A 23,285-nucleotide genomic window follows, 5' to 3' on the forward strand; every position below is an offset into this window, starting at 1 on the left:
TCAGTGGTAGAGTGATGGTCTGGGGACTAAAGGGTCCCAGGTTCAATTCCGGTCAAGGGCATGCCCGTTGTGGGCACATCCCCAGTGGGGGGTGTGCAGGAGGCAGCTGGTCGATGTTTCTCTCTCATCGATGTTTCTGGCTCTCTATCCCTCTCCTTTCCTCTCTGTGGAAAATCAATAAAATATATTTTAAAAATAAAAAAATTTAAAAAAAATAAATAAAAATAGTGTAGCAGTGATGGAGAAAAAAGAGCATGGGCACTGGAGCCACATTTCCTGGATCCATTTCCGGCTCTGTCACTTCCAGCTGAATGACCTTAGACAAGTTGCTTAACTGCCCTTTGCCTCAGTTGTTTCATCAAAAGAAAAATAGTAACTACCTTTTAGGATTGTTGAGTTAATATAAAGCACTTAGAACAATGCCAGGTGCTTAGTAAGCTTCCAATATATGCCAGCAATTATTACCAAAGACACGCGTATTTTCAGCAGCTTAGTTTAAATGGTCAGAAAATGACTGACTAGGAAAAAGATCCTTGGCGTTCTTGACTCTCAATAAAAGCACAGGGGAAGGGATGGGTTTTTTAGCCTTCACTTCAATCACTGCTTTTTCATCTTCACACACTGAAGCATCAGGTTCAGACCTTCCACAGCCATAGCTTCAGGCAGTCAGCTGAAGACTTTCTTTAGCATGTGCTCCTAAGACAGCAGTTCCTTACCTGCCCAACAGGAGTCAGCTCCCAGTTGAGAATGGCATCACTTCCCACTGATGCTAAACGCCAGCTTTGTGGAGTGAAAGAAGAACGTGTGTTCTCTTCTTTGTCTCGAGCTATTCTGTGAGCCGTTTAAAATGATGTAAGAATTAAACGACCACAAATCTTCATGTCCCTCCCGCGTGACCACATCCGCCTGTCCTACTCTCCATGCATGTAGTTCTCCTTTCTCGGGGCCCCCCAGCTGCTAGAGAAAAACCCGGAGAACTTGCCCGCCTGTCCACCATCGCTTACCTGACTGCTAGCCCTCCTTCTCCAGAAGACACAAAGGGAAGGACAGAGAGCAGGGAGAGTAAGGGTATGGGAAGAGAGGGAATTCCCCAGAGAAACCCTTTTCCTGGGTCCTGAGATGCTCCTGCTGAGATTCTAAGGAAGTTCTGTGACCTCGTTCTCCTGTGTGAACTCATCCGTTCACATCCAGATGGGCTGTGGAGGTCCAGAGCCCCTGAGTTGCTGATTACTGCAAGTCTGTTTTTTAATTCATTAAATGAACACCAAGGAACTACTATGTACCAGAAGTCGTTATAGAGACCAGTAGGAAATAATACAGACACTCCCATCCTCAAGGAGCCTAGATGATAACGGGGAAAGACAGACAAGCAAACAAACGAACAAGACTCTGTAGGACGGTGTTCAGAACTCATACACAGAACCCCAAACAGGGCGATGGCCCTCTATCTCCATAGCAGCTACTTTAGGTTGAATGGCCAGGGAAGCCCTCAGTGACCGTTGACAAGACTATGTCTCAAAGCTCAGTCAGGATTAGATAGTGTTTGCTTTGGAATCTACAAGCCGGGCACCCCCTCTTTCCACAAGAAGACAACAGCAAAATTAGGTGGGGCTGCACCAGGAAGGGTGTGGGAAGTGTCACAGCAAAGGGAACTTTCAGCTCTGCTGCACCCTGCCATGCCACAGCTGAAACCGCAGCTTATGGTCCAGCGGCTCCACTTGAGCTGCCGTTAGTTTTCTGTCCCAGTCAGTGAATCTGTCTGGAGTGCAGACACTAAAATCATGACAAAAGCAGCCTGCTGTTCCACAGCTCCAGATGGGTGCAAGCCAGACCACACCCCGGTGGACCCACTTGCATATTTCTCACGATTGCACAGTGAGCTCAGCGCCTGCAGGACAGCTCTGTCCCCCTCAGCGGTGTCATGAAGGATGATGGTACTTCACAGGTGGTAAACCTCAACTTTAAAAAAAAAATCTGACATGTTAAGAACCATATGATTTCACTCATATGTAGAATACAAAATTGAAAAGCAACCAATGAACAAACGAGAAATAAACAAAAACTCATAGACAGGGACAACAGCATGGTGGTTACCAGAGAGGAAGGGGGTGGGGGTAGGTAGTAAAGGATAAAGAGAGTCAACTACATGGTTACAGAGGAGAACTGACTTCGGGTGATAAACACACGATGTATCATAGAACGGTACACTTGAAACCTGTATAATTTTATTAACCAGTATCACCCTGATAAATTCAATAAAAACATCTTGAAAGATCTGACATGTAAGCCAAATTCAGAAGAGAAAAAAAAATTAAAAATTTATTATGAATGTAAGCAGCTCCACCCAAAAAGAGAGCTGATTGGACAAGTTCTTGTGTGTCCCTCCAGATTCTCTTTTGTTCTTTGTTAATGTGCAGTGAAACTTTTTCTACGATTTATGATCAGCATAAATGCACTGTATCCTTTCTTTAACTTTTTTTCTTGAACTTTTTCATATAATACATTTTTCTTTATTAATATTGTCTCCATGGATCATTTTAACAGGTTTGCTTTTGTTTTTCATTTTAACAGTTTTTAAGAATCTAAGGACATTGAAATTATTTCCATTCCATTTTGAGGATTAACATTGTCTAAGATTTTTCACAGGCATTGTACAAAGCTATAAGACCCTGCTCAAACCACCTTGGTAGACTGGTTGGTTGTCTCCCTTTTGCCTTGCAGAAATATTCCACCAAGTGAAGTGACCATGTCAACGGGTGTAAACAGCTTTATAGCTCTTGTTAAATTTATTAGACTTCTCTCAGGAAAGACGGAGCCAGTTTATGGCACCGGTCAGTAGTGGGTGTATGCCTCTTTTCTCAGATCTGCCTCTAAGCTGGCTATATCAATAGGAAGAGATAAAGTCATTGCAAACAATTTGGAGGAATGCTTTGTCTCATAAAATATTCTCAAAGCCTCCCTTTAACCCCACTCGCAGGTATAAAACCTTAACCTTCACCCTGCAACTCTACAAACAGGCCACTTTCTGCACCTGCCTCGGCCCTTTGTCTAGATTTCCTCTGAAATGCTTTTTCCAGATAACTGCATGGCTTGCTTCCTTATTTGAGTCTCTGCACCAGTGAAATTCCAAACAAGAGACCTTTCCTCTTCCTCCTACCTAATGTGCCACTCCACCCGACCTGTCACCCGCCTGCCACTCTCTTTCTTCCAGACCACATTGCCTCATTGCCACCTGACATGATAGGTACCATTTTTCTTTTATGGATTTCGTCTGTGTCCCTCCACTAGGATGTACATTTCATGAGAACAAGTACTTTGTCTCTTATTTGCTTCTCTGTTCCCTGTGCCTCAGACTTAGTAAAGGTTCACTGACTAGGAATGAGAGAGTGAGTGAGTGAGTGCCTGGTGTCTGAGGGGCTCGCCATTTGTTGCCTGGCATTCTGAAAAAAAAGTGCTGGAAACCTGTGCTCAGCTCACTGGTGAATCTTGAAAGTTTGCAGGTTGTGGGTTCTTAACTCTCATGAGATCTGAGTCATCTCACCCCAAAAATGTACACTCAAAAAAGTTAGTGTGTGGTTTAGTGGGTTTGGATGGACTGGCAGGGGGGCTTTCAAAGTTCTGAGTTGTCCCCAGTTAAGAAAATCAGAATGTTTCCCATAAGAAAAAACAAATCCAAATTCAGAAGACCTGGCCACACTTAGCCCACATTCCTAACAGAAGGTAAGCGACAGCAGCCCCACCTGGGAGGGGCCTGCCCTCTTAGGTTACCCCAGTCCCTGCTGCTCCCGGTGGCTTCTCTGGATTAGAAGTTGAGTGGTGACCATTGCTCAGTGGGTTCACCCTGTTGTTTTTCTTAAACCTGAGTGAAGAGTGAAGCAATGGACTTCTGCCTCTCTTTTTCTTAAGCCAGGCCCACTTCACTTGTCTGTGTTACATGCCTGGCCACTTTAGGAATTTGACTTAAGACCCCTTATCTAACTCAATTATAAATCATACAGTTGAGGAAGCTAGGACCCCAAAGGTTAAGAGACTTGCCCAAGATCACATGGGGACTGACTTGAACTAAGGTCTCCTAACTCAATGCTCTTTCTACCATACTGCCTTCCCAGCTGAATAAAAAGAAAAAAGAAAAAAAAAGAAAAGAAAAAAAAAAAACTTAGAGTGTCATAGAGACCATGGCCACCTGAAAATCTGTCAGAACTGAGCCAGCTTTCAAAGTCACCTCTATCTACCTGCCAACTGCTCAGAGACATTCAAGCCATGCTTGGCCTAGTGAATAAAAAAAATAAAATAAAATAAAATTTAAAAAAAGTGAATGAATCGGTTTTCAAATGATAGTTTTATCTGGGGGAACATAAGATTCATTGAAAAGTCACTTTTCATTGAGAGTTGAAGATATAGTTTTATTTCTGACCATTTTTAATTTCAATGGGATCGATTCTATCATATAATATACACAGTTCTAGTTCACCATGTGAAGTGGGTGCATCCCTACTCAGCAAACTGAGTAGGGATCAGCCATTCGGTCCTCTGGAGGACACAAATGTGCTTCGTGACCCTAATATGCTCATTTGATTTTAGATGCTGCAGGTCCCTTTAAATTCCCCACAGCTCAAGTTTCAAGACATCAAAACTCATGATTTGTCCTGATTCCAAGAGATAAGAAGCAGGTGACTGGGCCACGGGTGCTGGGAACTGCTGCAGAGGTGACTGTGTTTCTCGTCTGATCATTGACGCTAACCAGGCTGGACATGGGCCTTAGTTCCCTTCAGAAAATCCATCCTCTCTGCCTTCATCTAAGCATTGCCTCTCCTTCGGAAATTGTTCTCATCCTGGCTAGTGGCAATGTTGTGCCCAGAGTAATAAATGAGAGCCACTTGACCTTTTCAGGAAAGTCATCATCATTATTATAACATAATTTAAAAAAACATTTCCTCCTGAAAATTTATATCATCTAACCCCTGAAGACACTAACTGCCACTTCTAAAAGTCCTGTTTCTATGTTATTTCTCCTCCTCCTCCTCCTCCTCCTCCTCCTCCTCCTCCTCCTCCTCCTCCTTCTCCTTTTTCTTTTTCTTTTTTTTAGCAATATATGCCCTGGTTTTCACTAGATACATAGTCATAGAATAAATACCACATTTCCCAACTTCCCTTGTAAATAGAAGTAACCATATGTCTAAGTTCTAGCCCAAAGGATGTAAGTGGAAGGATCATGTGTAACTTCCAGAAAGGTCAGCCTGCCTGGACTGTGGGCATCATAGCTGGACCTCAAGCAGTCATCTCAGACCAGGGGGTGTAAGCCAACCTGGGGATGGCAGAGCAAGAAGCTAGGAGGAGCTTGACTTCCTAATGATGATGGAGTTTTCTGTCATTTTTAACTGAGTCCAGTGCTAATTAAAGCCACTAAAAACTGGTCAAGAAGACTGAGAACCATTTTTTGAGAAGTATGCTTAGCTGGGAAGCCAGAGGCTACCTAAAGCTTTCTTACTAGAGAAGAAGAAGAAGAAATGGATTTAAGGGGAGAATTAGTACGTTTCCATACCTTCCAAACGATTTCCTGCCTCTTACCTGACCCATTCCAATGTGTTCTCTGTATTTTTCTAAAACACAAGTCTGATCATTACACAAGTCTGTTTAAGGTTCCTAAATGGTACTTGATGGTCTTCAGGATAAAGTTTAATTCTTTTGCTAAAAGCACAAGCTCCTCCATGGCTGGCCTCTGCCTATCTCCTCAGTATTATTTTCTCCTCTCCCCCTACATAATGCTGCTAGAGTTAGTAAATAAAAATATACACACTAGTTAAATTTGCAGATACTTATTCTCCAAAGTTATTTATTATTTATCTGAAACTCTAATCAACTGTGTGTCCTGTATTTTTTTATGTGGCAACCCTACCCAACATTCACGGCCACATTAGCCATAGTGGAAAACATGTTTGTGTTTTCCTGGACAGGTAGTGCATCTCAGCCCTATGTTGTTCCCTTGGCCTAAAAAGTCTTGCCTCTATTCCTTTATCTGCTTAATTCCATTTGCCCTTCAAACGTGGGTCAAGGGTAATCTTTTCTAAGAAATTGTCCTTGATCACCATTAGGCAGTGCCTGAAATCTGATTCAGCTGCCCCACCTCCAAATTCTTATATGACCAGGGCACACCTCTAGAATAGCACTTGTTGGTCTGTTTTATCACCATTAATGCCCTTGTCTGGTTCTGCCCCCTCCGTGGCAAACCTCATGAGACCAATGTCAACTTTAAAATTGTATACCCCACACACAGAATAGTAACATGTATTTCAATGAATGAACGAGGCAGCAGAGAAGAGCAAAAATTATCGTGGAAATGGGGGAATGACCTGGGTTTACATGCTGATTCTGTCTTCTACCAGCTGCAAACTGAGGTCAGTTTAGTACGTGTGCTCTACGGACAGTTGATATTTTGCCTGCACATGGTGGGTACTAAGCAGTATAAGTATCCTTCCTCCCTCCATCTGACTGTTATTAGAGGGCACAGAGCTGGTGCTCACGTGAAACAGCCAGCAAGGCTTCATTTCCAGATAACCATCACGATGACCTTCCTCTCAGCAGCGAGGAATGCTGATAAGACACCAAAGCCAGGCACAGGGGCTCCTGCATCTCAATGGCTAAAGGAGCAAACACTCACTGGAATCTTTCAAACACAGCTTTCTTTTCTCATTATTGAACACGTGGTGTTTGTTTAACCACTGAGTGCTTTTCTTCATAGTACTATTCAACTTTTAGAAATTGACATATGATATTATATTAGTGTCAGGTGTACAACATGAATTGATATATGTATATATTATGAAATAATCATCACAGTAAATCTACTTAACATCTGCCACCACACATAATTTCATATTTTTTACTTGTGATGAGAACTTTTAATAGCTACTTTCTTAGCAACTTTCCACTCTGCAAATAGCATTAGCTATAGTGGCCATGCTGTACATTACAGCTCCACTCTCTCTTTCCTTTATAATTGACCCCCTTCAACCACTTTGCCCGCCTCCCACCCCCTGCCTCCGTTAACCACAAATCTGTTCTATCTATGAGTTCAGTTTTTGTTTGTTATGATTCCACATATTTATTAAGATGTGCCTTTCTCTGTCTGACTTTTTTGCTTAGCACAATATCCTCAAGGTCCATCCATCATGTTGAAAATAGCAAGATGTCCTTCTTTTTATGGCTGAATAATATTTGTATGTGCATATGTGTATGTGTGTGTGTGAGTGTGTGTGAGTGTGTGCATGTGTGCGTGTACATTTTCTTTATCCATTCATCTATCAATGGACACTCAGGTTGCTTTCATGTCTTGGCTATTGGAAATAATACTGCAGTGAACATGGGATATGCAGATGGTTTCTTTTCTTTTTCTTTCTTTTCTTTTTTTTTTTTTTGAGTTAATGCTTTTGTTTCCTGTGGATAAATACCAGGAAATAGAATTGACAGTTCTATTTTAAAAATTTTGAGGAACTTACATACTGTTCTCCTGATTGGCTATACAATTTACATTCCCACCAATAGTGCACACGTGTTCCCTTTTTCCACTTCCTTACCAACCCTTGTTATTTCTTGCCTTTTTTTTTGTCATAGTCATTCTAACAGGTATGAGCTGATACCTCGCTGTGGTTTTGTTTTGCATTTCCCTGATGGTTAAGATGTTTAACACCTTCCCATGTACCTGTTAGCCAACTGCATGTCTTCTTTGGAAAAATATCTAGTCACACCCTCTGCCCATTTTTTAATCACATTGTGTGTTTTTGCTATTGAGTTGTATGACTTATTTTCAATGCTAAAAAAAAATATGCTTTAAACTGCTGGGAAATGGGCAAAGCCAGAAAAACTGATTTTAAGGCTGTGGCTTAAGCAACTGGTGTAAAAGTAAAAAATGAGCTATTTTACCAATGGAACATAGCCCACTTTATGGAGTCTGGCTCTTCAATGGTAAGAAGCAGAATCCAGGAGGTGAGTGAGGTTTGTTGTAGGGGTACATAGAGGGATAGGAAGACAGGGTCCTTGACCCCACGGCCAGGCCTCAGAGAGATGGAACTGTGCTTTGGGCCCTGAAAGACTCTCAGCAATAGGCTTTGGCAGGGTTTCACCATTACATTGTCTGAAAAACTCGGCCTGATTCCCTGCTCCTGTTGCTGTTGACTGTGTTTAATGCCTCATATTCAAATGCCCCAAGAAAGACATTTTTAAAAATATATTTTTATTGATTTCAGAGAGGAAGGGAGAGGGAGAAAGAGATAGAAACATCAATGATGAGAGAGCATCCTTGATCGGCTGTCTCCTGAATGCCCCCAACCGGGGATCAAGCCTGGATCCCGGGCATGTGCCCTTAACTAGAATCAAACCCAGAACCCTTCACTTCAGTCCACATGCCGAGGTTCTAGCCACTGAGCAACACCAGCGAGGGCTGTACTTCTTCTTTCTTAATAACTAACAATTCTTTTTAAGGCCTGTCTTTCCTATTGAATGAAGTTCAATGAGGGCAGGAACTTTTCTTGTCACCGTTTTTCCCCTCAAATCGTCTAGCTCCAATTTATTCAGGGAAACATAATTATTCATAGAATGAATGACCTTTTGTTATCATGCTCTCTGCGCAGAATGTTTTTCATTTAAAAAACCTGTATGAACTCCCGCCATCTCAATGTGGAGCAGAACCTAAATAAAATGGTTCCGAGTTGCAACGCTCTAGAAAAATGGATCTTCTACCTGGACAGGTGCGAAGCTTCCCAGGTCCATCTTTGGGAAGTGACTCAGGGCAGCACATGGCTGGCAGGCAAGCAGGCAGGCCGGGAGGGGCCAGGCCCTGGGGTGGATTGGATCAAATAACAAGTTAGAGGGAAGCCGGGCGGGCGTGTTGGTCCTCCACCTGCACAACATCCACCTCTGACTTCCCACCTCGCCCCCGCCGGCCTCACAGGAGCCGCTCCAGGCCACACCAGAATAGCAAACATGGGGTTTTGTTTGCTGACTTGACTAAGCCACAAGGCTTCGCTCTGACCTTTCCCCCACGCAGCACTAAAGGGAAAGGGTGCATTTAAAGTGGAATTGCACCAGCTTCCCGTAAGCATTGCCACACTTTACGGCTGAGCATCGCTGCCTGGAATGGGCGAGGATGTCTGCCTCAGCACCAGCCTTGGCATTGCCCCCAGCGCAGCTGCCTGCACCACGAGGAGCCAGGCCCAGCCCAGCCAGCCCCTGGGAGCCTCTGTGGGGCCAGGGGCCAGGCTGGCTCTTGTCTTCTGTGCTCCAGGACCTTGGTGGAAGGGGCCAGAGAGCCCTCAGTTATCTTAGCTGATGACAAGCTAAGATGTGCAGAACTGAGGGCACAGGACTCAGCCACACAGCAAAGCTTCCTGGCCCCCAATGGAGAGCAAAGAGCAGCTCTGCTAGCCCCACAGCACCTCTTGTGTTTCACCTCAGGGCCCGGCCATCCTCTGAGACTGCCAGACTGGCGTTTCTCCTCCATTCCGAAAACTCAGTTCTCTACCTCCATTTCCATTGCTCCTTTCCCTGCTGACTATTCTCTCTGCTCCCTTCCTCCCAGCCTCCAGCTTCTGCTGCCTTTTCACTGTAGCCTCTTTCTTTAATTCCACACTCCTCCCCCCTCACTGTGTCTCACCACCTCCCTAACAGCAGACACCGTGTGTTCAGCCTGTGATCACGACATAGGTCTCATGTCAGACCCCCTTGTAGGCCATTGCCCAAGCAAGGGAAGGCTGCCCCTGGGTTAGGTTAGGCCGCTGGGGCCAATTCCTGACTTAATCCACTGTAACTGGATCCATCTGCGCAGAGTCACATGGTATAAGCCTCCTGTGCAGGGCTCTGTCCTCGCAGGGAGAACACAGCAGCGAAATGAAAACACGAGCCTCTGCCTTCCTGACCCGCGAGTTCTCCTGGAGGCCGAGGACTGACAAGAAACACACAAAAAGGAAGACAGGACAGACGATTGCTGTGAGGGAGCAAAGCCAAGCCAGATGGATGCATAGAGAGTGCCTGAGCAGGGGTGTGTGTCATTTCCGGCAAGGTGGTCTGGAGAGTACGAATGAGGCAGTGACATTGGTGTCATCCGGGACACCATGAAGGGGAGGGGCCAAGAAGGAACCCCGCGGGGCTCTGGCCTGGTAGACACGACAATGCTTCTGGACACATGGCCTGGACACATGGTCAGCACCAAGAATCATCAGAAGCCCTGCCCTCCAGGCCTCCCCGAGCAAAGAGAGATGCCTCCATAAGGAACATCGTGCAGCTGTGATGCTTGATAAAAAAGGACCAGAGCCCAAGAGGCATTTCAGAGGGGAAGCAGAGTGCAGGCAAGGGTGCTTGTAAGGATGGGGCTGCAGGGACCGGACAGAGAGTGGCTGATGGAGGAGTTCCTGGAAGAGAGAGATGTGTGTGTGGCCAATTACCCCGACTTTGACAGTCCCATTCGAATCTGTCCACTTGCATCTCTTTTTCCTGATAAGCTCACACACTAAAGCACATGTGTCAAACACAAGGCCCACGGGCCAAATCCAGCCCGCCAGGTCTTGCAATGTGGCCCACACCACGCTGTCATCACTGCACTCCGCTGTCAGTTTATGACATTGTCAGTTTATGACTGTTCAGTAAACCATTCGGCCCGCGATTTAGGCTGGATTTTAGATTTTGGCCCCTTCTCTGATTGAGTTCGACACCCCTACACTAAAGCAAGCCGCCCAATGGCCTGCTTCCAGCGAAGCAGAAGGTGGGGGAGAGCTGGGTTCTGCACAGTGCGGCGGCTGTGGGGCACGTGCCAGAGAAATGCCACTCAGCATTCACCACGAGGTTAACTCCACCTGCCCTGGTATCACCTGCGGTGGGGCCCTGGGCCTGCTCTGGGGAGCAGGAGCCCGGGATGGGAGGCCACCGTCCTTCTGCGATGGTGCTCCTGACTCCTGCGCATGGCATGTTTCCCCAGAAAATCCCCTGCATCCGTGAACAAACTCTTCTTTTAAGTTAAAAAGAGAAGACATGGTATTGTTGCTGTTGTTTCTAATTAAAAAGGCTTTTTGAGGACAGGCAAATATGCAATTTCCTTGTATGCAAATTAGAATGAGTTATACAAAAGCAGGTTCCACCTAGCACTTGGCTAAGAGCTTTGCCTCCATTGTCTCCTTTGACATTCCCACAGTCCTGTAAAGCACGGACTGCTGGACAGACGATGGCCCAGTGGCTTGAGAGATGCAGGGACTTGCCTAGGGTCACATGGCTATCCGCAGCATAACCGCTGCTGTAGGTATGCCCCGGCAAAGGAGCCTCAGCAGCAGTGATGTCTTGGCAAATATGGGGAGGGCCTGTGACTCTGATCATCATCAGCTTCCGCTGGGAAACGTGCCTAAAGAAATGCTGGAAACAGTGCACGCCATCTGCTTGCTTTATCTGAAGTCACTCACTCACTCACTCACTCAGCAAACACAGGCACTTACACTGCATGGGGCCTAGATGCTAGAAATAAGACCTGGTTCCTGTCTGATCAAATAATGGCTGCCATTGTATGGAGACTCCCCAGGTGAGTCTCACTTCTTCTTCGTCCTAAAAGCTTGTCTTTACTCTATGGGCTTCTGACTTTGGTTGGCAAATGTTTATTTTGTTAGTAATCCTTGCCATGCCTCCTGAACCCATACAGACTGCACACTTCCTGAAAGTAGAGGTTCTGTACTTATTGGCCACTCGGTAAACACGCTGTGGGATCATGCAAACCCTTTCAGATACCTAATACTTTCCCGCATAGCATCAAAACGTCCACCCTCCAGGAGATCACCAGTTTCATTTCTGAGCATTGAGTTGCATGCTCTCCTTTTTCCTATCACTTCCCCCACTCCCCCCTGGGATCTAAAGAATGATAATGTATAAGATGACTTGAAATTAAACTCTTTTTAAGTTTTCTGTACCGGTAAAACCCAAGGCAGTTAGGAATGTTTTCCAGAGATGCATTAGCTCTAAGAATTTGTTTCCAAACTCTATGTGTGTTCTCTCTCTCTCCACACCCCCTCCCCTTCTTTCTCTTGCAGTCTCTCAGGTCACAGTATGGTTTTTCCAAATTCATACAGTCCCTTCTGGGCCGTGAACAAAATCTAGGGGGCTGAGGGAGATCATTGCCCCCCACCTACTATTCCTTAGGGTTCCCAGGCCCTGGCAAGGGGAACCCAAAACTCATTAAGTACTTCCTAAAGCTAGAGGTTTGGAGAAGGAGAGGGGAAAGCTGCAGGAACTACTGGTAAACCAGCTGCCAGCTTGATGACCATAGTACAGAGCCAATAGAGGGCTAGCCATGGGGCGGGGATAGGCCGAGGTGGAATTGTGAGAAACAGAGCTCCCTTCCTTCCTGGGCTGAGGGAGCCATGCCCATTGGCCGCCCTCCAGCCCGCTGTGACCTTGGAGCTGGAACTGCTTAGCGAGGGAGGAGCCAGCTGGTGCCTGGTACCTGGCCAGGAGGCCCAGCACCCCAGTGGCATCACAGGTGGCTCCGTGGGGTCCCTTACACATTTGATTCCTGGTCAGGCTGGCCTGGCCTCAGAAAGAGGCCCTGTGAGCAACTCCTCTGAGGGGGCCTGTGGAGATGGATGTGGGGCGGGGAGTCCTTCCCTCCTTTCCCAGGACGGCTCTCAGGAGAGGTGTAACTGCTTCATCACCTTCCACTTAATTACAGGGCTCAGTTCTGGGGTCGGCCCCAGTCTCAAGAAGGGACAGCACACCCCCGGGCTGGCACAACAGGCAGCTCACTTGTACCACAGCCTCTCTCCACCTACGCTGCTACCTGGTGTAAAATTCAGACCCCCGTACTCTTTTCCTCCAGACAACCCCTGTGAGGAGGAAGTGTTCTCTGAGAGAGTTGGTCTGGGCCTACAATGTCTGGTGTGTGGACCCACCTGGAAGGCAGGAGGGCGCTGGGGAACAGAGGACTCCGCAGGGGTCAGTCTCAATGCGCAGGTGGGTTAGAAGAACCTGCAGCACCAGGTGTTCCCCACACCCTGAGGCAGGTACAGGTTGGGGAGGAGAAAGTCTGTGAGGCAGGAACAGGCAGGGCACGTTGCCCAGGGCAGCAGGGCCTGCGGGCTCTGGCTGAACTGGGAGTTTGTGTCCCATGTAAAGAGTCAGCCGCTGGCCCCTCCCAGCCTCTTGGTGCTGCATGGGAGCATGGAGGTTCTGGCTGTCTGGGTTTTGAGATTTTTTGTTGTTGTTGTTATTGTTGTTGTTGTTTTTTTTGTTTGATTTAAGGAGAAGAACAGAACCAATCCGGGGTTTTTTTGTTGTTGTTGTTGGTTTTTTTTTTTTACATGTTGACAATTAATTTAATTATTTTAAACACTGTGTAGCTCTACAGAGTACAGGCGAACTGAAATAGCTATGGGCCCCATTTGGTCACTAGGGAACACCAAAGAAAGTCTACTCAAGGCCACATCTGCTTTGAGAGGAGCTGAAGCACCACCTTCCCAGCTCTAACACATGGCATACAATTATTTAACCTGCAGGAGGCCCTTCTCAACCCCTCAAGCCAGGAGCCGAATGCAATATTGTCAGCCTCTTTATACCTCAGAGCCATATCTTGACGGTGAAAACAGTTCAATCCATTCTTTTTTCTTTTTCCTCTTTTAGCTAAAAATTAAAAACAACAAAACAAACAAACAAAAACAACCACAAACAAACACCTAAAACTGCAGATCTTTCCCCAGAAAGTTTCTCTGGAGAGACAGCACTTAATTTGAGAGACCTTTGCTTCCAGGTCATTAGTCAGGAATGTTCCAGGTGGATCACCAAGCCAACATGTTTTGAACTTGGACAAAAGCCCTGAATGACCTTGGGCAAGGTACTCAGCCTATCTGATTTCCTAATTCTGCTCGTTAAGGAAAACTATTGCAGGGTGGGGGAAGCATAAAACCAAGAGCTCTGATGGTTCATCTTTCAGACCCTTTGGGCCTCAGTGTCCACCTACAAAAATTTTCCTGGAACTGGTCTAAGGCCCTTGGGGCGAGGGTCTCGACCAGTCCTCTGCTCAGAGCTTGCCCCTCTGTGGAACTCAGGAATGCCCCCTGGCAAAAGTGTGAAATGGGTGATGTTTGAATTCTTTGAGCTTTATCCTACCTCCTGTTACCTGATGCCCTAGCTGAACTCTCCACACCCCAGGGGCTCTTGAATTGATTCAACAGCCTGGTTATTTTACTAAATGACACAGCAAGGCATTAGTGTAAGTACACATAAAGGAAATATTGTGTACCTGTGAATGTCACTTGTACCAAAAACTACGTAGTGAATTTATGCCCCCCCCCCTTTTTCCCCCCAAGGTTCAGAAGGTCCCAATGCCCCTGCTTTTAGAGATCACATCCAGAGCTTTCGTGCTGAATGCCACCAAGTGTTTAGTGTTTGGAACTATCTCCTCATCCTGACTTGGAAGCAAGTTTATTTATTCAGCATAAAAGGAAGTATTTGAATTCACAGAGTGTGAGTCTCTGCAACTTTTCAAAGCAGCAAGACCGGATAGACAACTTTTAGGACAATAAGACATATTTCTCTGTTCCGAGTGCCACCTTGCTAGTCAAGGGGCCAAAGTTTTGCCACCCTGAAGCTGCCTCTGGGGATATTGATTGTAAGCTGTTTATTAAGAAACAACAGATAGCAGAAAGAACCTTTGACCCCCTCCCCTTTCCAGCCCAAGAGATTCGGGTAGAAAAACCCCCCTTTGGGAAGGCAATCTGGGGCTGTGTCTAAGCCTACTGTGAATTAAGAGTGGTAAATAGGAAGGCCTCAGGAAACAGCCTGTCCGTTACATGCCTACCCGCCGTGTGCCATTGCTTCGGAGTTGCCCAAGAATGTGCCTGCCATATGTGTTCCTCTCTTCCTCAACTCCCAGGAAATCACCCAGTCTCATTTCTGAAATATTCTCCTTTGTCCCAAAAATGCCATATATACTCAATGTGGCCTCACTGTCTTTGGAGTTTTCATGCTTGTGTGAATTTCCCCATGTACATGTACTGAAAGTTTGAATTTTCTCCTGTTAATCTGTCTCTGTTAATTTGATTATTAGCCCAACTAGAAGAACTTAGAAGAGGGGAGAAAAAGTATTCATTTTTTAAAATCCATATACTATCTTAACTATACAATTGTAGTTATATAGGAGATTAACAGTAAAAAGGACGTAAATTTTAGTGAATATAGATGATATATCAATATATTTAAATGATAAAAATGAGCTCCCCCCCCCCCCCAAAAAAAAAAAGTCCCTTCTATTCCCTCTTCATTCAGTTTTGAACCACTCTTTGGTGAAACTAAACAGGTAAAACAATGTCTTTGTGAATTTCGAAATATTGCCTCGGTGAACGGAGCCCCTTTTCCATCCTACTCTTATGACTTGCCTGGCTTATACAGACCCAGCTGGCATTTTGTACTGACAGATTTGCACACACAAAAAAGAAGTTAGGGCAAGAACAACATGGACCTGGAAGGTACTCTAGGGCATGCCCAGCACATGGTTTATATTCCTTTCTTTCTAGCCCTCCTCAGCATTTACATGTGACCCCCCCCCCCCCGCCCCCGAAGATGATGATGTCAGAGAAATGGCTGAATCTGCAGAAGAACTGAGCAGAGGGAAGTCCAGCAAATGCTTTAGTACACGATGCCTGGGAATTAGAATCGCACAACAGGCAGGTGGGAAGGCTGTCTGCGAGCGGAAGCCCGGTTACTGCAGCTCTGGGCAGAGGCCGGAGCAAGCTTCCTGCTCCTCACCCGCGGTCATTTGCTATACTGGGAGCTCCTTTCCGGGCACAGGTTCACCCTGTTTCCGGCTCACCCCTCTCTAAGAAGTGAGTGATTACCTTAAAGCCCCTCTGGGCTTCTCTTCTCCCAAGAAGGATCTCATTGATCTCTTCCCTCTGGATTCTCCTCTAATACTTAAGGCCTTGCATTATTCGCTTAGAAGCTGCTCCTGGAGGGAGGACATGGCAGCGTGAATTCCCCTCCAGTTCTCTTCTAAGCCAGCGAATGGAGGCCGGCACCACGCTACCCCAGACAGAGTTTTGTGAGGGCCTAATGGGATGGCAAACGGAAGAGGACCTCCTCAGGAACTCCATCAGCTGGAACCAGGATCCTGGACTTCCCAGCCTCCAGAATTGTGAGAAACAAGTGTCTGTTGTTTAAGCTACTCTGTCTGGTCTGTGATATTTTGTTATAGCAACCAGATTGACTGAGACAGAGGCCCTCACAAACCAGCTGTTTTTACTGAACAGGCTTAGGAATTGTAGAGAACAAACGATCATCTTTATATGTAGTAGGCAGACCCCATTTGTTAATGTCATTACTTGCCTGGACCCAAGTAGATCTCTACTCTGATTGTCAAATCTTTATCGATCACCTACTTATTCTGGGCAGAGGTCAAGTTCCAACTGTATGAAAGCTCTCAATTTTTAAACTCAAAGTTTCTAGGAAGAAAATCCTAGCTTGGAACATCAGCAGGCTTTCAACAGCTGTACCTCCCCACACTGCTGTCTTGGACCCTCTGGGTTGCTTCTTTTGCTTACTACTTGGGGAATATACATGAAATCTTGGTACAGTACTCCAAGTGCTAACTTTTTAAAAATAATAGGACAACATAAATATTAAATAAATTAGCATTTGCTAAAGTCTCAAAGGAGGACACCAATAAAGGTATTTGGTACAGCATTTCAGAGGAGGAAATAGTCCATTTAAATTGAAAAAAGGAAAAACAACACAAAAATAGCCATCCAACAGCCCAGGTAAGAGCTTGAACCAAAGTAGTAGTGGCGAGGATGAGAGTGTAAAAAATAATATAAACAGAGCCAATCCAAGGGGAATCAGAGCTGCCATCCCAGAGGAACTGCCTTGTACAATTCACTCCTCAAACCTTTGGAATGTGCAAACTGGACAAAATAACTCTAGACTGGGCCTAAAGCAGCATTGTTTGCGAAGCTAGCAAGAAAACAAGCATTATGACTACCTACTGAAAATAAAGACATTCTTTAGCATTAGCATCACTATGTTAGCTTATTTGCACCTACAGAAATTCCTTCCTTAGCTTCATATCCATAGAAATCCCTTCTATTCCTGTCATTGTTCTCCTTCCCTTTCTCATAAATACCTCCAGCCTTCACCTCCTATTCAGAACACTACTTGGGTCTATACCTGAATCAGTGCTTGCCAAACTGCTATTTTTTTTTTTTTTTAAATCATCTCAAACTCTTGTTGCTTCTCTCTCTGGCCTTTTATTTTTAGGTTAACAAGAGCAAAGAAGAAAGAAGAGACATGAACAAGTGATAGAGAAATTCAAAGACCCACCAAGTCTTAGTGACTGAGCGGACGCTAAGGAATGGTCCTAGAGGAATCCACAAAGGCTGAAGTTTTGAATCTAAGAGCCTGGACTATATGTACCAACAGGGTATGGCAATCGGAGGAAAGAGCCATTGGTAGATGGTGTGTGTGTGTGTGTGTGTGTGTGTGTGTGTGATGTGGAAGTGGACGAGTCTGACTTTTTATCTGTGGAGTGTGAGTTCATAGTACATCAATGAAACCTGCTTTTCATGCTGTGGTGTTCGTTGGTTCACTGTAGCCTTTTACACTTGGGCTGAGCAGATCCAGATGTGAGGTTAACCCTTGACTAACTGAGCACCTGAACTTTAACAGCTGGTTAGCTCCAGAAAGGAAAAAAGAAAAAAAGAAAAAGAAAAAAAAAAGGAGATGCTTTAAAATAAAAAATGGGTCCCCATCAAAACGTTGAAGCAGTATGTTGTGAAAGTGTGGCAATTTCTGCTTAGAGAATAGACCAGTCCTGTGGCCATCCTCCACCTATTCGCTAAGTGAAGAGCTAGGAGAGCTAGGCGTCACTGGCAAATCCCCAAACGGAGAAGCCATTTACCAGGAAGTGTGTCCTTGCAGTTCCTGAGGGAGCAGCTGAGTTTTGGAGCAGAAGCCACAATTCCTTTATCATATAATAAGTACTTTCCTAGAAAGATTGCATGTTTGCATATCTAAATTGCTACCCTGTTAATTTCAGTGAGGCTTTGTTTTGAAATAATATAGATTTGCCTTAATCAAGAAAACTAAACGAATCTGAACTAAAAACTGGAAACCAGCAACCTAAGACATTACCTCTTTTTTTTTTTTTTTTTTTTTTTTTTTTTTTTTTGACTATATTAGCAGGATGTATGTTTCTTTAAAAAAAAATATTTGAGCTCTGGCTAGGTGGCTTAGTTGGTTGGAGAGTCATCCCATGCACCAAAGGGTGTGGGTTCGATTCACAGTCAGGGTATATACCTGGGTTGTGGTTTAGTCCCCAGTTGGGGTGTGTATGGGAGGCAATTGATTAATGTTTCTCTCTCACATCAATGTTCCCCCCCCCCTCTCTTTAAAAGTCAATAGAAACATATTCTTGGGTGATTATTAAATATCTATCTATCTATCTATCTATATTTGAAAAGCATTCCAAACACAGAGAAAGTTAGAGAGGATAAAATATCAAATACTTATATATGTACCACCCGATGCAACAAATGCCATCTTTGCTCCAGTTTTTAAAGGGAAACTAAATGTTATAGATAAATTTGATGTTCCTTGTTTACCTTCTCAGGGGTTATTGCTATTCTGAAATTGGTATGTTTTTCCTGTGCATGTTTACTCATGCATATGTCCCAATATGTATCCTGTAATATTATTTAACTAGAGGCCCAATGCACGAAATTCATGCAAGAGTAGGCCTTCCTTTCCCCAGCTTCTGGCACCAACTTCCCTCTGGCACCAGGCACCCACGCTTCCCTCACAGACCTGCTTCCCCCACAGTCAGGAAGTCATCCAGAAGGACATCCAGTCTAATTAGCATATTATGCTTTTATTATTATAGATATGTTTGTAATTGTACATAAATGAACATCACATCGTATTTACCATTCTCTATATTATTTATATATTTTACAATGTGCTTACCCATTCTGCCACTAAAGGACATTTAAATTGTTTCCAGTTTTTCCCTGGAATATCTGAACTCTTTCTTAGCCCAAACTCAAGGACCCGGGTCTAACATCTGGTGCCATTCACATTTGTACAAGTTTCCCTCTGTGTGGGTGCTTTCCTAGAGGATCTTAGTAGATGTGGAACTGCTGGGTTTCAGAAAACGTACGTCTATCTTTACCTTAATGTATGTCCTCAGAATGATTGCCCAAAGTACTCCCCTCCTGACATTGTGAGAGAGATCCTGACAGTCCCCACTTGTTGAACATTTACATTTTTGTCAACATAGAGGTGTTTTTATTTTTGTTATCCGATAGTGAAGCTTCTTTCAAAATATCCAAGCTTTCCTGGGTCAGTTAAAGGTTGTTTGCCTCTCATTAGCTAAGACAGAATGTTCCAGAAGGGCAATATATGAGTCAGGCAGAGGAAATTAAGATAGGGCTAAGAGCTCCTGCCAAAGACAGATCAATCTGAGATTAAGATAAAGCATACTTGAAGTTGAAATCAATGGGAAAGAATGAATGATTTCAAAAACTTGATTCAGAACAGGTTTATAGGTGTGTGCTAGAGGTCTTTACTGAGCACCTTTCAGATCTTACCGCATCAAAACCTATGAGACCAACAAGAAACTTCCAGGAATCACCAGTGAGGCTGTCAACAGAGCTAGTGCCTGGACACAAACCGGACCTGTCCCTAAAGCTTGGTGATGGCAAATGGATGGTGATCACCTGGGGCATTTGTAGTGGATCCTTTAGTATTCACCTGGGAGAAGAGAACATATATTTGATAGGAGGTGAACATATGGAAAGTTTTCATTCACTTTATTAATTGAAAGAATAGGAGATTGGCTTCTGTGCTGGGGGAAAAGTTGGGACTCAGATAAACAACTGTTCCTAGTATAGGATCAGGTATATTTCGTATTTAGTAAATGCATAACTGTAAGAAACTAGTTGAGCAGCTACTACATTCCAGGCATTGAAGCAAGTCTTTTTAAAAAATATATTTTATTGATTTTTTTTTTCCAGAGAGGAAGGGAGAGGGATAGAGAGTTAGAAACATCGATGAGAGAGGAACATCAATCAGCAGCCTCCTGCACACCCCCTACTGGAGATGGGCCCTTGACCAGAACGGAACCTGGGACCCTTCAGTCCGCAGATCCATGCTCTATCCACTGATTCGGGCTGTGATTTTTTTTTTCTTTTCTTTTTTTTTTTTTTTTTTTTTTTTTTACCTCACCAGATAATTTTTTTAAAATTGGTTTTAGAGAGAGAGGAAGGGAGAGAGAAAAACATAGATGTGTGAGAGAAATACTGATTGGTTGCCTCCCATATGTGTTCCAACTGGGGATTGAACCCACAACCTAGGTATATACCCTTCCTAGGGACTGAACCCACAACCTTGGTGTATGGGACGATGCTCCAGCCAACTGAGTTACTGGGCCAGGGCCCGATTTTCTTTTTCTTTTTTTTAATTTATGTTGGACTGTAACACTTTCCTTTTTAAATATAGACGTCTCCTTTGCAATGAAGTGCAGTCCTGCTCCTGCTCAGTGTTCCTCTGGTCTGGGACAGGGAGAGAAAATCTTGACAACCCAGGGCTCCCAGGACTTTGGAAAAACCCTGATTCATTTCTTCCCTGTCGTTTCTTCATGCCTCACGTCTGATGATGCTCTGAGAGCACATTGGTCACTCTTCTGGTAAATATGTTAAAATGATCAATAACATGCTATTATTGGAAAGTCACCAAGTCATTCCAAAAGTAAATGGAATGTTAAAGCTGCATGCCAAGATTTTTACTCAAGCATACCTTTTTAATCCGGTTTGAACCTCTTGATATAAATAATCTGTTATTGTTATAAAAACAAAGCTGCATTTTTTCAAACACCTTCATGCTTATGTCAACTTATCAAAAGGAGAGAGATGGGCTTCAGAAAACAATCATTTTTTAAACAATATTTTTATTTTATTTTATTTATTTATTTATTTATTTTTTAAATATATTTTATTGATTTAAACAATATTTTTAAAAAATGTTTTATCATATCTAGTTTTCCAATGTCATATTATATTTTATATTAAAGAAAAATCTTTATGCTTTATTTAAAAAACAAACATTTTTTCACTAGATGGCCTCAGTTTTTGTTTTTAATATGGTTGCAAGCCCAGTGGGATGGCAAAATAAGCTGGCACATTGCCTCGGATCAACCTCCAATGTCAAACCTTAAGAGAAAATAGCCCAGAATTCTGCAGATGAATTTCTTTTTTTGAGATTCTGCGGAGAAGTGATCTGTGAATAATACCGTTGCCGAGTGGATGCAGACTGGATTGCGAAAGATTAATTTTAGCCCTTGCAAAAAAGATCGGGAACATTTGCTTTTACTTACAATTTCTTCTCAGTGTTAACTTCTCCATAAAACAATTAGTCATGATAGTCTTGAAATCTCCCTAGAGCCTTCAGAGAAGAGCTGACCAACCAGACATGAACTCAGAACCACCCTCCTGCAGATCACACACATACGCTTCAACCTTCACGTTCTACTCTGAACAGATACTCTGTTTATTACCATCTGTGACCTCTCTCTGTGTTGATGACACCAGCTTCTTTGTATTAAAACTCCCCTTCCTCACTATCACTGGTGTCAGCCTCACGGAGGCTCCCCTTTACTTTTCTCTCCTACCTCTGCCACAGCCCCTTCACCAGGTGTCTGAACCTCCAAGACGCCTCACTCTGATCCGTCCTATGACCTCCTGCAGACTCGCCTTCCCTGAACTCCCTAGCATCATGCACTATCCACACCCCAAGCCTTTAAGAACTCTCTACTGATCCTATGATAATGTCCAGTCTTCTTAGCCTGAAGTTCAGTGCCCGTCATGGTCTGATACCCATTTCAAAGCTTCTGTAGTTCGCACTCTCATGCCCCACCCCACTGTCCCTGGCCCCTCCCTGTCCTCCAGGAGTGGACATTCTCCCGTCCAACTTATTTTCAGGGGATGTCTTATCTTTCCATGCGCTAGGTCTTATTTTCGGGGAAACATGGTATTACCTTCCTTGGCCATTCTAATTCACAGTGGTTTTTCACCACCTCTAAAAAACATAGACGACCCATTGATTTGGCCCTAACTCACACACTCACACCGAAAATTGGTATGTGCCAAGTACAGGCTTGTTACTACTTAATACATGGAATCGAATCATAGAGGTGGAGTTTACTTTAGATATCATTCAAGTAAACTCAGCATCTCCTGAAACACAGGAAATTCTCCCCCTCTGGTTGAACACTGGCTGGCGAGACGCTGTGCCTCAAAATGTGGCCTTTTCACCTTTGATTTGCTCTTAGAATGAGTGGTAACTGCTTTTTAAGGAAGAAAAACCCCACTCATCCCATTCCAACCAAGTGAGAATCTAATGCCTGGTAGGTGGGGGCTGGGGTGGGAGGGAGGAGAAAGGGGCTGTAGTGAGAATCCTCCTGCTCTCCATCTGAGATTTCCCCAAGTCCAACTGAAATAAATCCCTAGTGACTATTTTTTTTTAACAACTACTCTAAGCATGGTGTCAGCATCATCTAACAGCTTGTTAGAAATGCAAATTCATGGTCCCCAAACCGACTCAACTGGAAACCCTGGGGTGGGGCCCAAGAATCTGAGTTTCAAGTTAGAGAAGGGCTACACCTCCTGTATGAAATGGAAAACAGGTGGCCACTTTTTGTATCTTTGCATACTTAAAAAATGGGGCCACTATGTCACCTTTTCTTCCCCAGAATCCCTTAGAACTCCACCTCCGTTACCTTATTTTGCCATCCAGCTGGTCTCCCACACATTGCACAGTTGACAAGCAGCTGAGGGCACAGGTATAAGAAGAGTTCCCCCTCTGCCAGATCTTATCCCTCTGAGGCACAAAGAGAAAAACTGCTCCAGGTGACCGCAGGAAAACCCCCTCTGAAAACGGGCCACATGTGGCTTCATTTCCTTAAAAGCCTGGCCGGAAAAGGGTTTTGTGTGTGTGCGACCTCAGCTGGGCCTGGCCGTAGTTTTTGTTGTATTTTTTTTGCCGCGCGGGAGAGAGGCAGGGCGGGCCGAAGGTGAACACAGGGTGACTCGCAGTTGTGTTTTGAGTGGCTGCTTGCGGATCTCGCCCCTCCAGCACTCTCTGTTTCGTGCAGGAAAGGGGAGCCCTGTATTTTGTAGACAAGGAGGCAGAGAAGCAACTTTCAAAGGAGGGGAGGAACACACACACACACACACACACACACACACACACACACACACAGACACACACACACAGACACA

General features: G+C 44.5%; 1 protein-coding gene across 1 annotated transcript in view; it reads right to left on the reverse strand.

Moving 5' to 3' along the window:
• The window catches only part of F2RL2 (coagulation factor II thrombin receptor like 2), a 505,949-nt gene that overhangs the window by 294,985 nt on the left and 187,679 nt on the right, over positions 1-23,285 (reverse strand). The gene's annotated exons all lie outside the window — the stretch shown is intronic.

This window comes from Pipistrellus hanaki, assembly GCF_964339955.1.
Source record: "Pipistrellus hanaki genome assembly, chromosome: 4".
Classification (NCBI taxonomy): Eukaryota; Metazoa; Chordata; class Mammalia; order Chiroptera; family Vespertilionidae; genus Pipistrellus; species Pipistrellus hanaki.